The sequence below is a fragment of the Canis lupus genome, chromosome 23 (assembly GCF_011100685.1).
Source record: "Canis lupus familiaris isolate Mischka breed German Shepherd chromosome 23, alternate assembly UU_Cfam_GSD_1.0, whole genome shotgun sequence".
Taxonomy (NCBI): Eukaryota; Metazoa; Chordata; class Mammalia; order Carnivora; family Canidae; genus Canis; species Canis lupus.
This window is the reverse complement of record NC_049244.1, coordinates 25776244-25802157: the sequence shown is the minus strand read 5'-3', so window position 1 is coordinate 25802157 and position 25914 is coordinate 25776244. Positions and strand designations below refer to the sequence as shown.

General features: G+C 34.7%; 1 protein-coding gene across 7 annotated transcripts in view; it reads right to left on the bottom strand.

Annotated features, from left to right (window-relative positions):
- The window catches only part of TBC1D5 (TBC1 domain family member 5), a 542853-nt gene that overhangs the window by 467280 nt on the left and 49659 nt on the right, over nt 1-25914 (bottom strand). For 2 of the 7 annotated variants that reach the window (XM_038570747.1, XM_038570750.1), the window contains one exon: nt 2390-2527. The exons of the other annotated variants lie outside the window; for them this stretch is intronic. The gene's annotated coding sequence lies outside the window, so the exon portion shown is untranslated. The remainder of the gene's footprint in view (nt 1-2389; nt 2528-25914) is intronic. 7 annotated transcript variants of the gene reach the window in all.

Sequence of the window (25914 nt, the reverse complement as noted above, 5' to 3'; positions counted from 1 at the left end):
GAAAAGAGCAAGATTATTTTAGATAATGTACTCAGAGAAGACCTAACAAGGTGATATTTAAGAAGAGATCTGAAGGAATTGAGGAAATAATAAGCCTTATGGACACCTAAGGGAAGGGTTCCCCCCGCCCCCCCCCCCCCCAAAAAAAGGAAGAGCAACAGCAAAGACCCTATATGGGGCAGACCTACAGTGTTTAAGGAACATCACTGAGGCCACTGTGACTGCAATAGGGGAAAGGAAGAGAATGAGAACAGATGAGGTTTTAGAAAGTCAAACTGTATATGGCCTTGAACAAAGCTCATTGTAAGATTTTAGAAATCAATGAGCAAAAAAGTGGAATTTTTGAGTAACCTGATTCATTATAAAAGAATCACTTTGGTTTTATGTAGAGAACAAACTTGTTGGGGAGGAGTATAGTATAAAAAGGCATCAGTTAAGACGCTCCTAGGAGTTCCAGATGAGACGGAGTGGTGGCTTGGAATGCATCAGAGATGGTAGACATGGCTAGATTCAGGGCAACCTTCTTGGGTCCCCTTCCTCTTTGGGAGCTATGTAGTTTCACTAAATAAACTTTCCTTTACTATCACTCAATAAACTTTGCTTTGCTGCCCAGCCCCCCTCCCCTACCCCCCAAAAAAGAAGAAATGGCTGGATTCTGATAATTACGATGAATATATGCATATGATTAAATAAGCCATCTTTTAAATTTATCAGCTTAATTTTAAAAGTAATATAACAACACCATAATTTCAAGTAGGTAAAACTGATTTTTACTTCTTCTCTCCTACTCATAAGGAAAAATACACAAGAAAGATAGAAGAGGAGAGAACATTCTAGACAAGCCAAATAGATATCCTTAAAAGAAAGAAAACAGTATGTCACACTTTTGAATTTAGTTCCATGACTCCAAAGCAAGGCTTTCACACAGTAGCTCTGTATTTATGAAAGCACTCTCTTCTTTTCACCTGGTTTAAAGTTGCTGAAGGAATTTTATTCCCTTTATACAAAGGGATCATCTTTAATGCATGCTACCCACTGATGTAAGTCTAAAGTCTTAGATGGTGGCTTAATGTGCAAAGTGGTGAATGTTAAAATGGTGACTTTGGGTATGGCATCTCTGAGCATTTAAACTTCATTATAGAAGTTTTAACTAAAGAAACAAGCATTCAGATTTTATACTGTGTTCACACATGAAAATTAATTCATTTTATTAGAGTACTCCTAATACTATCAGATCAATTCAATCACTTGCTAACAAACAACAACATGGCAACATTACTATTATTAGGATCACTGCATATACTTTTCCTTGGTAATTAAAAAAAAAATCAAGAACTTTTTATATCCCTTTTTCAAAAATTAGTTGAAGTTCAATTATTCTTAAAAGTGAACTCTCGGATTTGAATTGAAAAATATTTTTTAGTCTTTTTATTGAAATATAATTGACATATAATACTTTATTACTTTCAGGTGTAGAACATAATGATTCAATATTTGTATATATTACAAAATGATTATCTGACTAAGCCTAGCTAATATCCATCATCATACAGTTACAATTTTTTCTTATGAGGAAAACTTTTAAGATCTACTCTCTTAACAACTTTCAAATACACAATACAGTATTACTAAGTATAGTTACCCAGCTATACCTAAAGAATCTTTAAATATTCAGGAATATTTTTATTTAAAAATTAAACACTCAAATAATTAGTCCATTTCCAAATCAAAAAGAATGAGTTTCCAAAAACAGAAAAGAAGATGTTTACAATATATGGCTTTATCATCAATGAGCATCTGAGAATACAGACAATCCAAGTCCTGAATGTGGAGTCCAATGTTTAACTGCCAATCACCCAGCTGCCCAAATCTCAGCAATAGCTTGAGGCAGAGTTTCACAACAAATAACACCACAAACCATTAGACAACTATCAGAGGACCCAGAAGTGAAGGTGAAGAGAGAAAAAAATGAACAAAGAAACAAAGGTATTAAGAAGTCAAATAATCTGGTTCCCCTAGCCTATATACTAGAAATGGCACATTAGTCCAAGAGACACATGCTACCATTTATCCTTCACAGGTATCTCTCTACCATAAGTTATATCACCAGACCTATAAGTCTAGGTGCTCCTAGTAATGATTTTTGAGACTTAGTAACAAAACAAAAAGTTTATGTGGCTTCAAGTTGTTTTCAAATACTATGTCCATTAATTTACTTTTTCCACAAAAATTCCATAATTACCCTCTTCACCTCAATAAAGACCAGTAGGCTAACAGGATTAGCGTCAATATCAGATGTCTTTTGTTGAATCAGGAGTAGACCATGAGTTTTATTCTAGAGTTTTTTAACGCCCAAGCAGGCCAAAAATGCCAGAGTTAAAACTCTTACCAAAACCAGAAGTTCAAGGTCCCTTTGACTCTGTCTGAAAGCTTCAGGTCCGCCAGAACTTATTTGAAGGGTAAAGGCAGATTTCCTGGGTCAACAGAGTTTCAGCATAAAAGAGTGGTCTTTTTGGAACAAGAGGACCTGGAGAACAAAGATTTTATCTTAACCCAATGAAGAACAACCAACTCTTATTTGGTGGAAATATGTTCAGAGACTATACACCAGGTTCTCACTCAAGATTAAGTAAAACTGGTCTAAAGAACAGTCTTTATGGATCTGATCTATTCTCCAATAAAGGACTTTCTTTCTCATTTGCCATTTTATTAACAGATTTGTAGTAGAATTATCAACCCTTTCTCTATCTGCTATATGGAAAAGTATAAAGCATTTTTATTTTATTATTTTTTAAAGATTTTATTTATTTATTCATGAGAGACACAGAGAGACAGAGACATAGGCAGAGGGAGAAGCAGGCTCCCTGTAGGGAGCCTGATGCGAGACTCAATCCCAGGACCCCAGGATCACAACCTGAATCAAAGATGCTGAACCACTGAACCACCCAGGTGCCCCTAAAGCATTTTTAAAAATCAATACTACACTATGCTTATCATAAGAAAATGAAAATGAATTGCAAAAAAGGTTCAAAACTACATTAAAAAAATCTCAAATGTGCAATGAGAAAATATTTAAAAGTATAAAAAGGCTCCTTAAGCTGTTCTTCAAGTATTTATTATAGATGTTTCCTTAAACTAGTGAAATTCTTTTTTTTTTTTTTAAGTGAAATTCTTCTATGGTGGGAAATAAACTGTCCAAAATAAGGACAAATCAATACAACATCAACTGATAATACAAAGCATACAACAAATTCACGGACTCTAGCAGCATATCTTATTATCATTTTAAATGGGAAAAACAGATAAATTCCATCAACAATCAAATCCAGAAATACATAGCTTAATCAGAATGACAAATACTCTCGGGTTTTAAAACTGATGTATATATAAAATCTATGAAGTACTTTTGCTTTGGATTTTGTGTTACCATATTATTCTATAACAAAATTAGATTTATTTAATCAAATGAAAAACAAAAGAGTTAAAAATATCTGAACCAGAAAGTTTGTTGGAACTACCATATGATCCAGCAATTCAACAAATACATAATGCATGTTCCCAGCAGCACTATTCACAATAACCAAGAAACAAAAACAGCCCAAATGTCCACCAATGGATGAACAGATAAACACACTGTGGTATATACATACAACGAAATATTATTTAGCCATTAAAAGAAAAATGGTACTGATAAACGCTAAAATGTGGACAAATCCTGAAAACATTATGCTAAGTGAAGCCAGAAACAGAAACAAAAGAATACTTACTGAATGATTCCATTTATATGAATTATACAGAATAAGTAAATCCACAGAGACAGATGTGGGTGGGAAAGGGTTTGAGGATGGAGCAAATTGGGAGTAACTGATTAATGGGTACAGGTATCCTTTTGGAGTGATCAAAACATTTTGGAACTAGATATAGGTAGGTGATGGTTATATAACACTGTCAATGTACCAAATGTCACTGAATTATTTACTTCAAAATCGTTAATTTTATGTTATGTTACTCTCCCCTGAATTTAAGATAAACAAACAATGAAGCAGCCATATTACTAGTAATAAAACCTCATGTACCACTGATACCATATATTGAGCATATCAAAGAACATCATATCTGTTGTATTCTTCCCAATAATGCATACCCTCAATCTGATCATACGAAAACCTCCCACAAGCCCAAATTGAGGGATATACTAAAACATAACTGACTAGTACTCTTCATAAGTGTCAAGGTCAAGAGAAAGAAGAGTAAAGAACTATTACACATTGTTGAGGGACTAACAAGATTCGACAACTAAATGAAATGTGGGTTCCAAGACTAGATCTTGAAACAGAAAAAGGAATTAGTGGAAAAACTGGTAAAACCTATATAAAATCAGTAACTTAGTTAATAGTACTGTACCAATGTTAATTTCTTTACTATTGGAAATTATGCTATGGTTATGTAAAGTGTGAAGTATGTTATGTAAAGTACTTTTTACCCAGCTTCCCCTGGTTTTGTAGGTTTTGTAACTGCTGCAAGTCTTACATATTTCAAAGAATAAAAGGAAGGAAAAAAGAAATAAAGGGAGGGAAGAGAGAAGTCCACCAACCAACTTCACTTCATGAACATACTTATTAGGAAAATGTTCAAACAAATTAACTGAATGAGACATAGAGGGGTTATTCTAATGGCAAAACTTAGTTCACAAGATCTGCCATCTGCTTAACAGATAATGCACTCATTTTGGAAGGATGGAGTAAATTCTTCAGTTAAGTCACAATAATTAAATCTTACAAACCAGGATAAGTGGGAAACTGAGTGGGGAAAAATTAGAGAGGAAGACAAACCATGAGAGACTCCTAACTCTGGGAAACAAAAGGTTGCAGAAGGGGAGGTAGGCAGAGGGATGAGGTAACTGGGTGACAGGCATTAAGGAGGGCAACGTGATGTGACAAACACTGGGTGTCATACTATATGTTGGCAAACTGAACTGAAATAAAATAAAATTTTAAAAAAGAAATCAAGATTTAATTTAAAAAATTAAAAATTTAACTAGTACTAACATTTTCAACATAAAAATTCAAAGTTAAAACACCCAAAGTCCAAGGGAAATATTAAAAGAAAACATGGTTGTTATTCCTATAGGTTACAGCTACATTGTAAATTTAATACTGAAGTGAAGAAGGCATATTTATTGTAGCAGAATGAACAGAACACAGGACTTAAATCAGTTTAATAATTTAATCAGATTTCATTTTACTTTAAATCTGTAGCCTTCTCTTTAGATACACTGTAATACAAAAGATTAAAGAGATTTTGATATATAATTAACTTAAATCAGTTTGGACATAACACTCCTAGTTGTCATACCATTATGTAGGAGGTATGTTCCTATTAAAAATAATTCCCTTGAAAAAGAATACAGTGACCAAAAGGACCAATTTTTTAAAATAAAACTACTAATGTAAATTCTGTAAACATTTTTAGTTTTATTAATCATATTTAACATTTCAGCAACCAAATTGTGTATATAACTACATTACTAATAAAATCATCTTCAGTAAATCAAATTACCAAAAAGAGACATTTTAAATAAACAATCAAGATTTAAGAACCACACACTCTCATAGCTCTCAGAAGAAACCAATCCTCTGACAACCTTGGTTTCAGAGACCTAGCCTCCAGAAACCTGAGATAATAAATTTCTATTACTTAAGCCACCTAGTCTGTGGTACTTTGTTCAATAGTCCCAGAAAAGAAACACGATTACCAGGCCACAAATAGTGTACTCCTATATCCCCACAACAGTCTTTCCCTGGAAGAGCATTCCAATTAAAGGTAGCGGCATCTGGGTGGTTAAGTGGCCCACTCTTGGTTTTGGCTCAGGTCCTGATCTCAGAGTTGTGAGATCAAGCCCCACAGTGGGCTCCACGCTCAGCCTGGAGTCTTCTTGGGATTCTCTCTCTCTCAATAAATAAATCTTTCAAATAAAAGCTAGCCATTTTCTCAGCTCTTATAGACTAGACTATTTGACTGAATATGTCAGTCACGATCACTCCCTAAAAGCTGCCTTGAATCCAGTCCCTGTGATACAGCTGCCCAATTCTGTATCATGACAGTAACAATGGACTGGACCTTGGGTGGGTTATCAGGCTCAAGGTCATCAATAAAGTAGGACATTCACTACCTGGCTTAAAATGATGGATTTTTTCAGATTCTCTGTGCCTCTCAATTTGATCTAAAAATCTCAGAAGTAAAAAAAATAAAATAAAATAAAATAAATAAATAAAATAAAAATCTCAGAAGAAACATGCCTTCTGCCCTGGCTTCTACAGCAGGAAATTAACAATGTGAGCTAAAATAATATGAACACTGAAGCCCTCTTGGAACATAGAGAGAAACATGGCATAGAGAATAAAGCTAAAGGTTTTATTATGTTGCCTTAAAACCAAAACCACTTCCTAAACAGTCTTAAAAACAAACCCTGTTCTTATTACTCCTTTTCCTGTTGCACACACATCTTTTAGGCCTGAACCAATTTCAGACCCGCCCTGCAAACACAAAACAAAGTAAAACAGAAATAGAGACCCAAATCCTACACTCAAGGAGTTCATTCCAACACATATCAAATATTTTTTTAATATGAGCATATTTTGTGTGAATGTATTTCATATGCTTTCATATATTTCTTCACTAGAAAAGGATGAACAGGATATGTCATTAGCTGTCGGTCATACAATACATACAGAAATAAGTGGACAGTTTGATTACCTGGGCCCACACCACTGATGGGATGAGATGTGGACTTGTCAGGGGACAATAGGATGGCTGGCTCTCAAAAGATGTCATGGAAAGGCAGTCATTACCATAAGGATTTAATAGGCCCTAGGTCTGGCCTTCAGCCACATTGGATAGAAAGTGAATTCTGAAACAATTTCAAGAATGGAATCATGACTCAGAGACACAAAGGACATTTGTGTGTCACAGGATCACCACCCATGTAATGGCATATCTAGCACATTCTCTTTGTAGACAAACTTAAACAGGAAGTCAGATAACCTGAACAAGTACAGATTTTTTAGAATAAGAAGAGACAGAAGACCCAGGTATTCAGGACATAACACCACCCAGTACACAGTACTTACAACAGAAACTGCTGTAAGAGTATTACATATATCATCACAACTCTATGATGTAGGTACTACTATTACCACCATTTTACAGCTATATAAATTGTGGCACAAAGAGGTCGAGAAACTCGTCCAAGGATGCACAGCTAGCAAGTAACGAAGGCATAATTTCAACCCTGTCTGCTGAAGTCTTTCTCTTAATCACTATTCCACCTGCAAAGAAAGGCTAGGGTATCCATCTACACCCCCCTGCATTTATGTCTTTATAAAGGGGCAGAAACCCGAATATTAAAAATCTTCCATATTATGCAGTGATGAGTACTAGCAGCTTCAACCTCTGGCCCTCTCCTTTTACAGTGTGAGCAGACCGATACATCCACACCCCTCGTGGCATATTTGGCCCTTAGCTGCATCAGTACCATTGATCAGGCAGTGCCAAGGCTTGCAGAGCCCATCACTCATTCTGCTTCTTCAGAGACTCTGCATATCTGCTCTCTTCCTCCCTGTGAAGATTTGAAAGTTTACCTCTCAAGGCTTATCTTCTTTCCCGCATTATCATACACTTGAGTAAAGCCCTTCCTCAAGTCCAAATTATTAACAAAAAACATTTGTCAACTGTCACTACTGAAAGTTCAGCTACTTCGTACAAAAACATAAATATACTTAGTACATTTCTACAGTTCCTCCACTATAGCTCATTCATGTAATCAGACATTTCATTTCTTACTGTGTGTACTACTATGTACACTACCAATAAGCTAAAAATATGCATATGATACTATCACATTGTCCCCAAGCAGCTCAAAAGCAGGTAGAGGGAAGCTGAGCTTAAAGGAAATGACAGGTGCTCTTAATAACAGCTCACTAGCAGTGTGACAAACTAGGAGAAGGGAAAATATCATGGGACAAAACTTCAGGAAGAACAAGACAAGACAGAAAGGGTCCTAAAACAGAGTAAAAACCACACGTCAACATAAAGGAGTGAAAGAAAAAGAAACAAGATTTTCAGCCAAGGATAAGGCAAGCTGTTCAAAATGAGGAGACTGCAGATGGCAAGAAGGTCAGACCATGAGGGACCTTTTGTCATCTCTAATATCTAAAATAGCCGTAGTTCTTACTGTAAGAAAAATCCTCAACCAAGGAATATCAAAATTTTACAGTTTTAAAATGCCCACACATAATACAGATTTACCCATCCCTGAGAAGTGAATGTTCCCTGTGCTAAGAATACTCATTATAGGAGAAAAGAGTGCACCTTTTTTTAAAATTTTAATTCCATTTACTTAACCACAGTGCAATATTAGTTTCAGGTGTACAGTACAGTGATTCAACAATTCCATACATTATCTTGTGCTCGTGACAAGTGCACTCCTTAATCCCCATTGCCTTTTTTACCCATCCCCTCCCCCAGAGAGAGCAATTTTTAACAAGAAGGATACAATGATATGTAACATCAAGAAAGACATTTTGACATTATACATTATGCATCCCTAATTTGGAATACTATAAAGCTCTAAAAATAAAATGAGAGGATCTATGCGCTCACTTGGAAAAATGCTAGGATATTCTATCAAATTTAAAAAAAAAAGAATGCAAAATGAAGAACAATCTATATCATATGAATATTCTGGCACAGAGATTAGAAGTCCAAATAAGAGACAAATAGGATCCAAACTAGAATATGGAGAACTGATTCCAGAGATAAACATCGGGGAAAAATCAATGAGACTTTGAGGCATAGGGACAGAGGAAGACATCTAGAATGCCTTGACTCGTTTTTAAGCCCTGAGAGAGGTAAACAGATTCCTTATTTATTCTATTAGCTGCTTATCAAATTGTTTAGTTATGTTTAAAACTATCTCTGGTCAATTTATCACAAAATCCAAATAAATGGTATTTGCAGTAATGCATTTCTGACACACAAAGGAGGAAAAGAAATTTAAGAACAGTGGACAAACTGACCAAAAAAAACAAAAAAACAAAACAAAACAAAACAAACAAAAAAAAAAACACCCTGGAAAATCTGCACACAAACACTATTATCTAGGGAAAGACGATCCAAACCTGACACTGACATTTGCTCTAATACTCCTTTAGGGACTTTTTCTCTTATGTACCAGTATTTTCCTACCTGAAATACAGAATAAGATCTTTCTGTCATGAATTTATAACTCTTCATTTCCAGTACTCTTCCTCAATTATTAAAACTTAAAATTTCGCTATATATACATTATGCTACAATTGAAAGAAAGAAAGAAAAGAAAGAAAGAAAGAAAGAAAGAAAAGAAAGAAAAGAAAGAAAAGAAAGAAAGAAAGAAAGAAAGAAAGAAAGAAAGAAGAAAGAAAAGAAAGAAAGAAAGAAAGAAAGAAAAAGAAAAGAAAAGGAAAGAAAAGGAAAGAAACTAACTAACTTAGATACATATGGCAGGACAAGCTGCTGAGGACCAGTCCAAAGAACTATATTGTCTTCTTTTTGGAGGAGGAGATAAATAGTAGTGATAATATAGATAGGAGTTTCCTGAGAATATGTCACTAACATTTATTTAGTAATGCAATCTCCTTACAATATACCTGGACCAATAATACTTATTACCCCCAATATGAAAAGCAATTTGTCCAGTTTCTACCTAACAAGCCAAAGGGACTAAAAAAACTACTTAATCAGTACGTGTTCCCACACTAATTTTAATTTCTGTGTTTCTGTAAATAGGAGAATCATCAAAAACTGTATGGACATGGGATCTAAACTAGGCCAATAAAACTGAAATAACTTTTAGTCTCCAATGACAAAAAAAAAAAACTCTTGCTTTCTTTCCCTGCTGGAATGAAAGGATGTTTGTTGCTCCAGCTACTGAATGGCAGCTATCCTGTGATCACGAAGGAAATCCGTCTAAAGACAAACCAAGACAGACAGACAAACCAAGCTGGTACCTTTTTCATATAGTGTTTGAAGACCAAGCCCTAGAGCCTTCTCTATCTCTGGAATCTTCGTTATGGAAGAAAATAAACTTCATTCTGGTCCTAAGGCAGATTTTTGGGGTTTCTGTTATTCAAAGGTGAAAGCACCATAATTTTAGGTATTTTTAAATAGTCTTTCAAAAATAAGTACCTATGTAAAAGCTATTTAAAACTAGGAAACAACTTCACATTTTATAAACAAGTTACAATTTTAGAAGTACAATATAAGCTTTCTTAAATCCATTAAGAGTTTAATCACAAAATATAAATGGCCAGTTAATAGGCAAATAAATAATGGGTACAGGCTAGTTTTACTTGATTGCAAAAAACTGTTTACAATACATTTCTCAATAAAGAAAAATTGAATTATAACCCAAGGGTGGCTTAATTTGTACAAATTTTGAATAATGTCAGATATATTTCCAAAACAGATGCTTAGAGACTCTACAAGGACACTTGGCTCAATCAGAAGCCAGATTAAAGTTCCATCTGGAGCCTAATGGCTCCATGGTTCCATTACAATTACCCAAGTCACCAAAGTGAGCCTTAATGGTTGTACATCAGAGAATCTCTCTTGTAGGTATATATCTTGCCCCCAAAACTAGAAAATCATGTCATAAAAATAATTTTGTGTGCATATACATAGACACACACACACACACACACAGTTCAGTAGGTCTACAAATGTTGCTGTATTTTTTCAGTGACACTGAACTTTTCAATATAATTTTTCATTGGTTATTCATCAGCAGCTTTCATTTTTAGATCCAATTACTGGGATATTGTGTCATCACTTTTGCTTGACATGGAAAGTACAAACGTTCACCTTCCCTTTTAATCATCCTCCAGAGTAATTCAAATACCTAGCATAGTCCTCTGTAGTGTTTCCCTTTCTCAGATGCTATCACAGGATTATCAGATCAGGAAAACTGAGTGAGGCCACTTTGTCTCCTAATTTCTACTTGTAAAAGTTGTCACAGAGCCATAGAATTCTAGATTAGAAAGGTACTGGAAAGTAGCCACCATCTAGACCAGTGATACTCAAAGTATGGTCTCTGTTCCACTGCCTGAACATGCTCTGTTTGTTTAAAACATTTTATAGCAATCTGACAGAATAATGAGCTTGTATTTTGTCTTTGTTTTTTTTCCTCTGGTCTAGGCGAGGGGCCCATATAAACAGTCTGAATTCCACCTGAAAATATGTTTTTTGACCTAGCAAGTTTTATTTTAATTTGAATGCCTTTAGATAGGACCCAGGTCTCTGATTTGCTAAACTGGCAAGGTATTTGCATCTATTTAGCTAGTTAGCCCTAGAAGGCATTTGAGTGTCCAATTCACTAGATCAGTATTACACAAACTGTAATACCCGTTTGTGAGTAACAAAGCAATTTAGAAAGTTGCATACAGCAATTTTGTTTCTTTTTCTTTAAGAGTCTGGCATTGCATGATAGGATATGGTATGACATACAAAAAGTGGAACGCGCACACTATATGTATACACACATATATTTGTATATGAATATATGTATGTCAGTCCTAGGTTATGATTTAAATTTTATTTCTTACCGTAGTTCATGGGAAGAATGAATGAACTGCACTGAATGAACTGCGCTGTACCAGACTGGTATCTTCACTTTACAGATATAGAAGCTGAGACTCAAGGTCACAGTCAGTTGGCAGCAGTTCAGTGCTCCTTTCTTACATTCTTGATCATATGTTTGTGCACACAATGACTACGAAACCAATAAACAGAAAATAAAAAATATATGTCCCAAAACTAACACTTAAAAATCTTAAATCAATTAAAAAATTATAAAGGAAAATTTAAATACTAAAAATGAAAAAAATTACGTAAAAAAGACATATTTGATTAAATAAATTTGAAAGGCCCAAAAATAAAACAAAATGAAACAAAAACCCAACAAAGCAACACTTCAACTCAGTAGTTAGAAACACAGAATGAAATACAGGAAAAAAAAAAAAATACCACCAACATGCCAGAAAAGTGTCGATTTTCTTAATATATAATTTAAATACCTGAATAGCAGGCAAATGATATTTTAGGAGAAAATTATAAAATAAATACAAATGGTCAATAACATTCAAAATATACACTAAGATACACTTTTCACCTATAACACTATCAAAAATGTTTTCTTAAGCAATAGTGCATGCTATTGACATGAAAATAAAAGGGACTCTCAAAAATCAGTGCTGGGAGTAAAACACATGAATTGTGGCAGTAAGTATCAGAATCCTTAAAAATGAAATTACCCTTTTATCCAATCATTCTACTTCTGCAATTTATATATATAGCTCTCATTATTTTGATAGGGTATGTGTGTGTATAAGCATTATCCAAAATATTTTAAATGCAGTATCATATATAATAGTGAAAAATTCTAATGAATTTTTCTAGTTATCAATGGTTAAATCTAGTTATCAATGGTTAAATTATGGTACATCCATACAATAGAATGTTGTACATCTATTAAAAGAGGTGACTTAGATACAAAAGAGGTATGTAGGGGATCCCTGGGTGGCGCAGCGGTTTGGCGCCTGCCTTTGGCCCAGGGCGTGATCCTGGAGACCCGGGATCGAATCCCACATCGGGCTCCCGGTGCATGGAGCCTGCTTCTCCCTCTGCCTGTGTCTCTGCCTCTCTCTCTCTCTCTCTCTGTGAGACTATCATAAATAAATAAAAAAAAAATATTAAAAAAAAAGAGGTATGTATTTTTCCTGCCCATATATACCATTAAATGAAAAACAGTAATAGATATGTAATATTCCATTTTTATATTAAAAAAACTTTAAACACATCTAATCCCTTCTTACTAATATATAATAATCCAGTATTTTTAGAATAAACTGACCAGTTACATTTTCATGTAGAATTTTCTAATATGACCATTTTCTTTAAACAGAAATAACCAAAACTGTTACCAAAAAAAAAAAGAAAAAGAAAAAGAAAAAAAGGAAGAAGGAATAGAGGAAGAGATGGAAGGAAGGAGGGAAAGAGGTAGGCATACAGGCAGGCAACAGGAGCTAAATAGCTAAATGTTGAAAATCCCACTACACAGTTAAACTATCTACAGCCACTGCCCTTCTGAAAGGACTCCAAATCTAGCAATTAAGTAAAGAAAAAAAAAGTTTGGGGCAAGGAGAAAGTAGCCGCTGTGCATCCAGAGCAGTACACGAAGTAGGCATTAATACACAGACCTCATCTCTACCTAATGTGCACTCTTTGAAAGACATGATTAATACAAGCCCTGTCTTTTATTTTTTTTAATCAGGAACTGACCAGACATAGAACAGCCAAGAGTTATCAGGTCCCCTTGTGAGGCAGTGAGAGCATTAACAGCAGTCAGTAAAGCTCAACTGTAAGCATCAACAGAAATGGCTAGCAGCAGATCTCATGACACAAAGGAACCTGTGATGCAGACAAGGAAGACAGACTTCTCCATGAGCGCAAAGGTTTAGGGCACTGGGTCTTTTTTTTTTTTTTTTTAAGATTTTATTTATTCATTTATGAGAGACACAGAGAAAGAGAGGCAGAGACACAGGCAGAGGGAGAAGCAGGCTCCAGGCAGGGAGCTTGATGTGGGACTTAATCCCAGAACTCTGGGATCATGCCCTGAGCTGAAGGCAGATGCTCAACCACTGAGCCACCCAGACGTCCCAGGGCACCAGGTCTTAATTTACTCCTAAAAGGATCATTATATTACCTTGCAGATAGGCAGATTTGGCATAGCAACCATCGTATGTAATCATCTGCTAGGTACTCTAGCCCCATGTCCCAGACATCTCTTTTATACATGTCTAAGAGGCAGAAAAAAAACAAAGATCTCAAATAATTTCAAGGTTAGAACGTAAAACCTCAACTACCCTTAACATTCACATACTCAAGATAATTTTTCAAGTATAATGATTTTATTATACAGACATATATATATAATAGAGGCAGTCCCCAAAGGCACAACAAAACCAAAAACATTCCCATGAACACTGGATGGAGGTCCTTCCTTCACTGAGATACATTAACCAAAATGTCAAAGCATTAAGTAGCCTCTTCATAAAACAATAATCTCTTCAAAGGTAAAGAGTTCATACAGATGTCTGAAATAGGGGAGAAAGCTGTAGGACTGAACTAACACCACCCATAATCAATACTATGGGGACGGAATATTTACTTTGGAAGGCAAGGCATGCCATGAATTCCACGATACATACAGGTCTTAGGGGAGGAAGAGAGTTCTGGCAACCTATAGGTTTATGAGTAATGGACTCAAGGACAATCTTTCTATTGGGAGGGTTCCATTTCACATTGAAGAGTGATGAAGTCTCAAAGACAAATTCTTGATTACTTCAATATTTTTCCAAGGAAGAGCCCTGAACACCATGCTTCAAAAAAAGAAACTTTCTAGTCTTTTTTACCTCACTTTACATGTGTCTGTGCCTCAAGCATTCATATACTGAACAATTTAAATACAAATCAATATAACAAACATATTGGATAAATGGAAAATCTAAACACTACATAAAGTATTGCTTGTATGATAATCAATTTTATGGGGGGATGGGGTAACTGGGTGATGGGCAATAAGGAGGACACATGATGAGGTGAGCACTGGGTGTTAAACTATATGTTGGCAAATTGAATTTTTTTATTTTTTTGGCAAATTGAATTTAAATAAAATATTCAAATTATTTTTAAAAAAGAATCAATTCTAAATATTAGCCAATCAACTCATCACAAACTTAAAATATAATCCACAATTTCTAATTCACAAGTGTTGTTATTCTTCAAAATATTTTATTCAACAAATATTCACTAATCAACGATAACATAAAAAAAACAAACACTGGACAGTATATCCTGATCTACAACTTTTTACTCATGAGACACTAAGAAAACCATGCATTGTTTCCTCCAAAACAAAACATGAAAATGCTTTTTAAAGATACTACAAATACATAAAGATATGCATATGCACCCTTTTTACAAACAGCTTGAACACGAAACACCATTTTTAACAAAGTGACACTATTCAGTTGCATGGATAACGTTAAATTTTACAAGAGAATTATTGATGCTGGTAGTATTGGTATAATTTTTTCTTGCATCTTGCATCTTTTCAACTATAAGAAAGATTGAGAAACAGATTTTGCATTTTAGCTTTCTTCTTCTCATCCAAAACATGATCTATAGTAAGACACCACTTCAAACAAAGCAAACACATGGAAGAACCAAAAAAACAATGGCCAAAGCTAAAATAACAAAACCTTACTACTGTACCAGTTAGGGCTCTGAATTATAAACAACACACATTCTGCTTTATCTAAGTCAAAAAGGAATTTATTGGCTGAGACTGGGTAGCTCAAAAAAACTGAGACAAGGTTGAAGAGTAAGGAATCAAGGAAGGCAGATCACAAAGTTCTGCCCCCACAGCCTAAAATGAAGCCTTCAACATGTTATTACATCAGTAACCAGCATCACAGGATAGGAATGAACATCTATTGGCAGCTCTTAGATTTCATACTCAGTCTGTCTCAGTGCCCAGGTACAGCTCTCTAGCTGCAAAAGGACCTCATCATGCCAGCCTTTAGGCTTCTTTAGTTGAGAAAAGTGAGGTGCAGCCTCCTACTTGAACTAGAAGGGGGTTAAGTAAGGCCCTACGCAGATGAAACCATACGCACTTTCTACTAAGATCAAGTGATGATAGTAGATCTGAAGTGCCTTTACTTTGATGCAATGTCTTGCTCGAATCTATAAAAGTTCACAAATTCAAAGTTCATAAAAATTAATTCAAATCTCCTTAACATTATTAGATTTGCTTGTTACAATTTCTAGTCTATTTCCAAGGCAAAAATTTACTCATTCTAACGTGGATCTAGCAACCAATACTAGACTGAGTAATTTAGATGGGGTCTAGCAAGTTTCTTAATACACTATAAGTATTGCCTCTTGCTTTATATTCTATCCGTCTGCTAATTTGGTTTCTTGCTTGCCTTTTTTGCTGCAGCTGTGCACCGGGTTAACTGTTTCAATGGTTTTCCTACAATAACCCACAAATTTTTTCCTGATCAGTGTGCTGTATGATTGGTTCTTTGTTCCTAAGATAATTATTTTACATTTGTCTACACTGAACTGCATTTGCCATCTGCTGGCCCAATCACCTAAACAATCCAAATCTTTTTGAATCTGATTGCATTGTTCCTCATTATTTCCTCTAGCTCCAATTTTAGGATCATCTGCAAACTCTGAGATCTTTTCTTTAAAGCTTGGACACATTTTATTTTAATATAGTTTTTTTTTTTAAGTGACCCTTTAGACACTCCAGCTGAAATCTTCTTCCAACTTGAAAAGTTTCCATAAAGCTTATCCAAGGATACCTTCCAATAATATAGTCAAAGTGCTGCTAGAAACAAAGCTGACTAGAACCTACTCTATTTCTTCTTCCTTTACATTGCCAAAATACTTTAAAAAGTAGTATGTCTTCTAAGTTCTTCTCTTAAAAGCATAAATATTTTTAAGGAAAGCAACATTCTGTTTTCTAAAATATACATTCATGGTATTTTTTTTTGTAATAGCTTTCCTAAAGGACACATGGTGAAGTTTTCAACAACTTCTTACACATAAGGCATTTTAATCTATTCATTCAAAACTTATTTGAGCACAGTAATGAGCATTAGGTAAAATGCAGTCTCATGACCCTAGTCCAATTATTTATGTCTCAAAATTTCAGTTTCTTAACTGATAAGAAGATGACTCCTAAAGGCCTAATTACCTCTAGAATTGTGAATTACCTTTTATCTAAAGAATACCATACCATATCCACCATATCTAAATTTTTTGTTTCAAGTTTCCCGTGCTCCATTTAATTACAAACTTTCCAACAAGTATTTCTTTTGCAGTCCTTTAATACTATAATATTGTAAATAGATATTTACTTAGCAAAATTCCCTCTTCAAATTAGATTTACTTGGCAAATCTGAACATAGTAAATCTTTATTAATTAATTATGATACAGAAGGCCAGGTATATCTTTAGATCTAGGAAGAATTATTATCTCCATAAACTTCACTGATTTCTTAGTATAATCACATTTCCACAAAAGCCCTACTAGAATTTTAAAAATTATATATATATTTGCTGCCATTTTGCTGTTTCAATTGGTAGATTCAGGAGACAAATTAAACATCTATTTTCATTTATTCGTCAGTAAATGTTGTAAGAATATAATGACAAATATATTACTCACCCTCCAGATGTTTGTGTGAGATTTAAGTAGCTACAAGGTATCATAATAGAGGTATACTCACATGGAGGTTAGGAAGGAAAATTTACTTTCAGGAACAGGATGAGAGCTTTGTGTGGGACTCCATCCCAGGGTTCCTGGGTTCATGCCCTGAGCCAGAAGGCAGATGCTCAATCACTGAGCCACCCAGGCATCCCTGGATGAGAGCTTTGTGAAGGGTATGCATTTGAACTCTGGAATATTATAATGTCTTTTAGAAACCAATCTACTAAACTATGAGTAATATCACAGAAAAGACAAATATAAAATGCTAACCAGTCAAAGCAAAAAAGGAAAAAAAAAAAACCTCAAAAAAGAAAGGGGTTTACTAGTCATTTCTGGGTGGTGGGGTCATGTGTGCTTTTTATTTTTCAATTTTTCTGTAATGAGTATATGTTGTTCTTATAATAAAAAGGACACAGGGATGCCTGGGTGGCTCAGCGGTTGAGCGTCTTCCTTTGGCTCAGGGCATGATCCCAGAGTGCCAGGATCGAGTCCCACATCGGGCTCCCTGCGTGGAGCCTGCTTCTTTGTCTGTGTCTCTCTTTCTCTGTGTCTCTTATGAATAAATAAATAAATAATTTTTTAAAAAAAAAAAGGACACAGTAAAATATTTTTCTATTAAATTTTTAAAGCCATAACTTTTTTTTAATTCATCCTGAATAAAACACCAAGATTTAAAAATCTGAACATTTCACATAAAAAGATGTAGATTTAATTTTTTTTTTTTTTAATGTAGGCTCCATGCCCAGCATGGAGTCATCCAACATGGATGGAGCTTGAACTCACATCCCTGAGACCAAGACTTGGACTAAGATCAAGAGTCAGACACTAACTGATGAACCACCCAGGCATCCCAAGATCTAGATTTTTAACTTCTCTCAAAAAACAAAAAACACACCACTAGATCTAGAAACACTGAGCCCACTTTGGAAAAGCTCTCCAGTTGCCTGAGTTCCCACTAGTTATTTTCTTCCCCACTTTTTATTGATTACCAAACAACAGACTATCAGGACTAGGATTTGTAACCCCTATTTTGAGTGCAGAAGCAATCATATATATATTTTCTTAAGCAATCATATCTTGATTCAAATCCCAGCTCCTCAACCCCTAAACTGCTTCTTAACCTGGGACAAGTGGTTTAATCTCTTTAAGCTTCAATTTCTTCATCATAAGAATATAATAGTGATTAATTATATAGGGAATAAAAGCAAAGTAATATATATCAAACAAATGTAAATGCTTGATAAATGATATTTATTATTACACTATTTGGACTGAAATTCTAAACCTAATTAATGAATAAGATTTATCATAAACACTTCCCTCCTTGTATAGACTTCAAAGCAAAAATGAAATCACTATGGCCCTATCACTCCATAAGGATTCTCTCTGTAAAATAAGGATAAGAACAGTAAACAAATGCCTTCTAGTACTGAAATGAGTTAATATATGTAAAATGCTTAGAATAGTACATACCCCAGCTAAAGTTCTAAGAGAATTAGTTATAACTAACAGTAGTATAGTTATTCTCACAGAGCAGGTACACATGAGCTTAATAAAGGTTTATGAGGAGAAATAAGTAAAAATGTGGCTGAATGAATACAAGACAGTTATCAAGATTATTTCTTTATATACAGTATAAGAATCCTCTCAAATATCCCATATTTTTATATTAAACCTGAAAACTGCAATGAAAACAAAGTTATTCTGATGTATTAAACTTTTTGTGCTCTGGGCACAAAATAATAAAAAATTATTAAACTGATGAAAACAAAAGAACTGACCATAATTGCAAGCATGCACATTATATGATGTTCACAGTTTCTTTCCGGAGGAGATTTAGAGAGCCCTATTTCATTACAGTTAGAACCAGGCCAGTCTAGGCTAAGCTTTCAAGTTCTTTTATGCCTCCAAGGATCTCAGCAACTGAGTTTAGAACCAATGCAAAGAAGGACCTCACTACCTTTCAGAGCTACTGGTTTCAAAGCCTCAGCCATTAAAAACAAAGCATGATGAAAAAAGGTCTGGTCAAACAGCAGCAGTGGTTCTCTATTAAATGGTGTGGTATCAAAAAGATGATTTGATCTTTAGCATACTAATCATCTCAGTAGAAGTAGTTTTTAATTAGTCTGGGAATAACAAAGAAGCTCAATCCTTCAAGTATTTAATTTAACAAAAGATAAAGATAGTCTCCCCTGGCTAAAGTGGTATGTACATTCCAGATTCCCTGCCATGTCACACAAATCCTTTCATAGCAATCAAAACAATGAGAAAAGGCAACAAAATTGACTTAAAAAGAGCAATTTCCTTCCCAACCTAAATAAACTTTACACAAACTTGCCTCTGATAATCGACTAAACAAGCTGCACCACCAGCATCAAGGGAGGGTGTGTGGATATCTAGCAGGTGCTGCAGTTTATCACAAAACCGTCTAAAATAATTGGAAGTGACAACCAGCACTACCACAAATGATTTATTAGTCTTTCACTCAGCTTTTCAGCTTCCTCAGGGCCAGAATAAATAATTTACCAACTCTGTATCTTCCAATCATTAATTCTTCCCTATGCATCCAAACTACATTTAACTCTGCTAGGTTCAATGGAATAAAATACACAATAGGAATATTTTTCCAAATATAGAATTATCTGACCATATGCAAAGGCAAATTTGTCAATGGAGATGTACAATCCAGATGTAGAAGAATTTAAGAGCTCGAAGTCAGCAACTGCAGTTGAGTTTGAGGGAATAAAATCAAGTGAAGCAGAAATGAAAGTAGAGCCTAGCAAAAAGCTCATTCACTCATAGATGAGGAAAGGTTCCAGAGACTACGGACAGTAACCTAAACATACTGCATCAAAAAGACTTTAAACCTCAAGCATCACCATCTCATAACAGTCAATTCATGGACTAACTGGTTGTCTCCCCTAAAACTCTCCTGTAAGGTATTTTGAAAAAAAAAAATATAGCCTTCCCTCAGAAAAAGGTAGAAACTTTAAAACAATGCAAGGTTTCTTTTTCACACAAAAAAGAATATATAGGGCAAGATGAGGCACCTTCTTTCAAATTATTTTCCTATTTTGAATGAGTTTATGAGACAATTATGTATTCCTAGGAACTCAAAAAAGGAAATATATGTTAAAAAAAATCAAAGAAATACTCCAAAATAATTTTGACAATGGTGTTAAAAGGTGTGTCTATTAATTATTTAGAAAAAACACAGAAAAAAAATCATATCCTAAATCCATTTTTGATGTCAACTAGTCTTGTCTCATTAAATCAGCATCTATGATTAAAACAGAGATCATTTTTGGTACATAATATATTGCATTGTTAGAGCAGCATCTGTTTATTATACAGCATAAACATTTTTCAGCTTTCTTTTTTTTTTTTAAGATTTATTTATTTATTCATTCAGCAAGAGCGAAGAGAGAGGCAGAGACACAGAGGGAGAAGCAGGCTCCCTGTAGGAAGCCTGATGTGGGACTCGATCCTGGGTCTCCAGGATCACACACGGGCTGCAGGTGGCGCTAAACCGCTGAGCCACCGGGGCTGCCCTCAGCTTTCTGAAACAGTACTAATACACAACAAATGATGCACACCTAATAATTTATTGCATCTTTTTTATTTCAAGAAGAAATACTTTCAATGAAAGGGTTAATAACATTAATATTCTAATATCTGGCCTTGTATGAGGCAGCTTCAAGCTGCTGGGCACAGTCCAAGAATTTCATAAACGACAGCTTTTTATTCAATGGTTAGAGTGCATCACAATCTAAATCTTAAGTGTTTAATATATGTTTAAGTATACTTTTAAATACATGACTTCTACCAAAATGTACAGTGCATTAAAATAAAGCCTAATGAAAATTGTAATAGAAATTTGAGCCCAAAGAACGTAACCTAGATTACAAAATTTTCAAATAATCTCTAAAAGAAAATTCCAGAATATTCATAAATGAGAGTCTATCACTTTCAGTATTACCTGGGCACAAAATCATATGGTTTATATTAAGCAAAACCATGTCTTATTTATGCACAGACCCAGTACAACTGTTGCAACAGAAAAATAAACCCCCAAATAGCATGGGTCCCAGCCTCCCACAGGTTAAAATAAAACAAAGATGTAAAGAGTGGAAAATATAACAAAAGAAATACTTTTCAAACAAAATACAAAAGAAGATATTTTATGTTTTTATATACAGAGTAGGGAAAGGATAAAAATGTTTTTTAAGAAGAACAGCATAAAGGCAGCCCGGGTGGCTCAGTGATTTAGCGCCACCTTCAGCCCAGGGCCTGATCCTGGAGACCCAGGTTCGAGTCCCACGTCGGGCTCCCTGCATGGAGCCTGCTCCCTCTGCCTGTGCCTCTCTCTCTGTGTCTTTCATGAATAAAATTTTTTTTTTTTAAAAAAAGAGCAGCATAAGAAGATTGTACACAGGCTTCTTTGCAATTGGCTTTTAGCCATAGAGGAACTTCAGCAAGAAAGGATGAAGCAATGCACAGCTCTAGCGGCACCAAACCGCCTGAGAGTGCTGAATAATACCAGAAACTGGATACAATGCTCTAAGAGTTGACAGCAATTTGTCCCATGTGCTGAAAACACTGAGCCCTGCAGAGCAACATGATTATCTGTGGAAAAAGTCTGTGCAAAGTATCCTGGCTCTTAAATGTCCATCAAATGGGAAACAGATACAAAAACTGTGTTACTGATATTGTCCTATCACGAAGTATTAGGGAACAGTTAAAATTTAATACACTGGATGTAAAAATAGAAGGAACAGCTCAGAAACAATGCTGGGTAAAAAGGATTTTAAAATAGCAAACCACATAAATATTCTAATAGAATATTTCAGTTAGTAAAAACACTCAATGTTGATGAACACATAAATGTACTATTAGTCTAAAAAGGCTATAAACCAATTTCAAGATGGTACTAATCTCTATGAAAGGAATGAGCTTAAAATGCTTTTAAAATATATATACAGCAAATGTTAACATACTAATTCTGCATGGTAAATACAAGGTTGCCTGTTCTATTTCTTCTCTGTACTTCTGTAAATATTTGGAATATTTCTTAAGTATCTTAAATCTAAGCCATGATGTAAATAATTTTCTTCTGAAAAAAATTATAAAGATTTTACAGTATCCTTACCTGAAACATGAGAGCCTACATTCTTAAAAATCACTGGTTTGACTAGTCCCCATATTTTAAAACTTTTAAATTCCAACTTAAGAAACTAAAAATTCTACCCTCTTTTCACAAATGATTTGGCTTAGTAACATTTTCAAAGCAAGTTCTCATGAGACCTATGCTTTTATCTCAAAACTGAATGGAGGGATTACACCAGGTAGACTCCCTAAGTAAAGTTAAAAATCTTAGCAGGGGCTTTTAAATAACTGGTTCTATCATTTACTGTTAGAACAAACAGGCTTGACTGAGAACCTGACTCCCATTCCTTGGGTCTAACTGCCCTAGGGGGAACCTTTCATTCATTAGTGAACATGTTTTCATTTTCTTTGTTTATGTGAGATATTAAACTTTTACCTGTTAAGAAAGGAAGTGAGGGAGAGAGGGAGCGAAATTCCTAGTAAGCCTTTAGACTTATCTAATGAAATCTTTAAAGAAGTCAGTACCACAATGACAAGCTTTTTATCTTGCGTTAAAAAATTTTTTTTAAGATTTTTATTTTTTATTTATCATTGAGAGAGAGAGAGAGAGAGAGAGAGAGAGGCAGAGACACAGGCAGAGGGAGGAGCAGGCTCCCTGCATGGAGCCCAACATGGGACTCGATCCCAGGTCTCCAGGATCTCACCCTCCGCCGAAGGCAGGCGCTAAACCGCTGAGTCACCCGTGCTGCCCCAACGTTAAAATTTTCTAGAGTCAAATTTCTTTTAAGGTCAGCCTCATTTCTTTACAGGCCTTTGGAAATGTGACAGGTCACCTATGGCTAAATAGTAACAAGATGCCTCTCATTTACAATCAAATTTGTACACTAAAACAAAAGTTTAATATACTTTTTTGTCACCATGAAGAAAAGACACTGTTAATTTTCACAAAAACTTATAAATATTCTCTCAAAGTAGAAACCATCTTATTTAAAGAATTACTGGCTTGTTATCTTACACAAGAAATCATATTCAACTTATATTGATGTTTTCTATCTGAAGTATGTCATGCAATATTGCAATTTATCTTATAAATCCACTACAGTGTGATCAAATCCAATCAACTCTGATTGCATAAATTTGAAACAATGAAGCAATCACATCTGTTAAGCAGTTCTAGCTCTAGACACCACTGTAAAAGTTTACACAATAACAATTACATTTTTTTCCTCCATAAGACTTTTTGTACTTGAGTTTTCATAACATTTCTTGTGTACTGGGGTTCCATGTCATCTACCGTATGAGGTAGAACACAAAATAAAAGATAAGGAGACAGGAGAAACTGGAAATGGGAAGTAGAGACAGTATACGTGTGAAACTAACACACCTTAGAAAATATTTTCATAAAACTGCAAATGAATCACAAGATAGAAAAAAATTAGTGAATTTGAAAGAAAAAAATTCTAACTTTATCCTGAAATGACTATTAAAAACACAAATATTGAATTTAAATAAAAATCCATGGATACAAAGCTTGCCAAACTATGCTTTATGAAGCAAAAGATACATACAGCCATACAGCCAAAAAATCAGCACCTACCTTTTTTGGTGTAATCCTAACTTCTGACATTATAATAGCACATGAATATGCTAACAGCATAATATATATTACATAATAATAATAGCATAATATATATCCTAGAACACGTATTATTCCCTTATAATAACCAGGGACTTCTATATACTGAATATATATTTCCTGATTGATTTACTTTTCCTTTTTTTTTTTTTTTTTTTTTTTTTATTTATGATAGACACACAGTGAGAGAGAGGCAGAGACACAGGCAGAGGGAGAAGCAGGCTCCACGCACTGGGAGCCCGACATGGGATTCGATCCCGGGTCTCCAGGATCGCGCCCTGAGCCAAAGGCAGGCGCTAAACCGCTGTGCCACCCAGGAATCCCTGATTTACTTTTCTTTTTAAAGATTTATTTACTTGAGAAGGGGGTAGGGAACAGAGGGAGATGGAAACAAGCAGACACCCCACCGAGCGGGAATCAATCCCAGGACCCTAATAGCATGACCTGAGCTAAAATCAGAGTGGAAGGCTTAACCAACTGAGCCACCAAGGTGCTCCTGACTGATTTATTTTAACTTGAATGAAAACAGGAGTCATGGCTCAAATAAATTAAAACTATTTCCTACTACTAAGTTAAAATTAATAAAACAAAATTATGATCAAAGGAAAATTTCTCAAAATGAGACAACAGGTAATTCTGATGGCAAAACTTGAATTCAAGAGAGTGACTAAGATCTTTTAACAAAATCACGTGCTAATTCAGATGCTGTCCTTTTGTCTAGGGAAATGGAAAGTTTTCACAATACAAATATATCCCGTTCTCTTAGAATTTTCAGTTTCATTATTTGGAATTATTAAAATGCTATATTAACCAAAAAGACAAGAGTTTGCCTTCCACTCTTGTCTTTCCTATGATTCTGTTGTACTCTCCTTAATATATAACTCCTCACTAGTTTTTTTTGATATCTTATAGCTTAATTCTTAATCAAATGCATTAAGAAAGATGCTCTCTTACATTGAAACTCTCATGACTATTTTGTACTTTAGCTTCAATATAAAGACATTAATTTGATTACCATAGGACAGTAACAGTATCAATATTTTACTAAAAGTAAATCTCCATGAAATTTTTTTATTTATCAAACATTAATCATCAAATAGGATTAAAATAAGAAATAACAGAATTCTGACAAAACTGTACTGTTGCTATCATCTATTTCATTTCTATATTTGTTCATGTTTTCATTCAAGATATACTATTTTTATACTGAAATATCAGTAAAAATAGGATAACTCCTGTTTTTATTATGAAGATAAGCAATAAACTAATTACAACATGGTACAATAAGTGTTCTACAAAAGTTTGTGGAAGGTGAGGTGATATCACCGAGAAATCAGAGAAAGCTTTCAAGAGCTGCGCATCTTGCAGGATAAATTAGCCATGAAAAGAGGTAAGGAGTGAAGAGTACATAAAAAGATTTATTCAAAAAAAGATTAAGCAGATGGGTCTATTTCCTCTCCTTCCCAAATCTCAAAGAGATCTCAAATTTTTACAAAATAGAGAAGTAACATATCAAGGGAAATAATTCATAAGACAACTTACCATAAAAGACTGTGAGGCAGGGCACCTGGATGGCTCAGTTAGTAAAGTGTCTGACTCTTGATTTCAGCTCAGGTCATGATATGCAGGGCTCCACATTCAAATTCAACGGGGAGTCTGCTTAGGATTCTCTCTCTCCCTTTCCCTGTTCCTCTGCCCCCACCCCTTGCACGCGCACTCACTCTCTCAAATAAGTAAGTTTCTAAAATTAAAAAAAAAAGTAAGGAAAAGCAAACTATTTTGTCCATATTCCTGT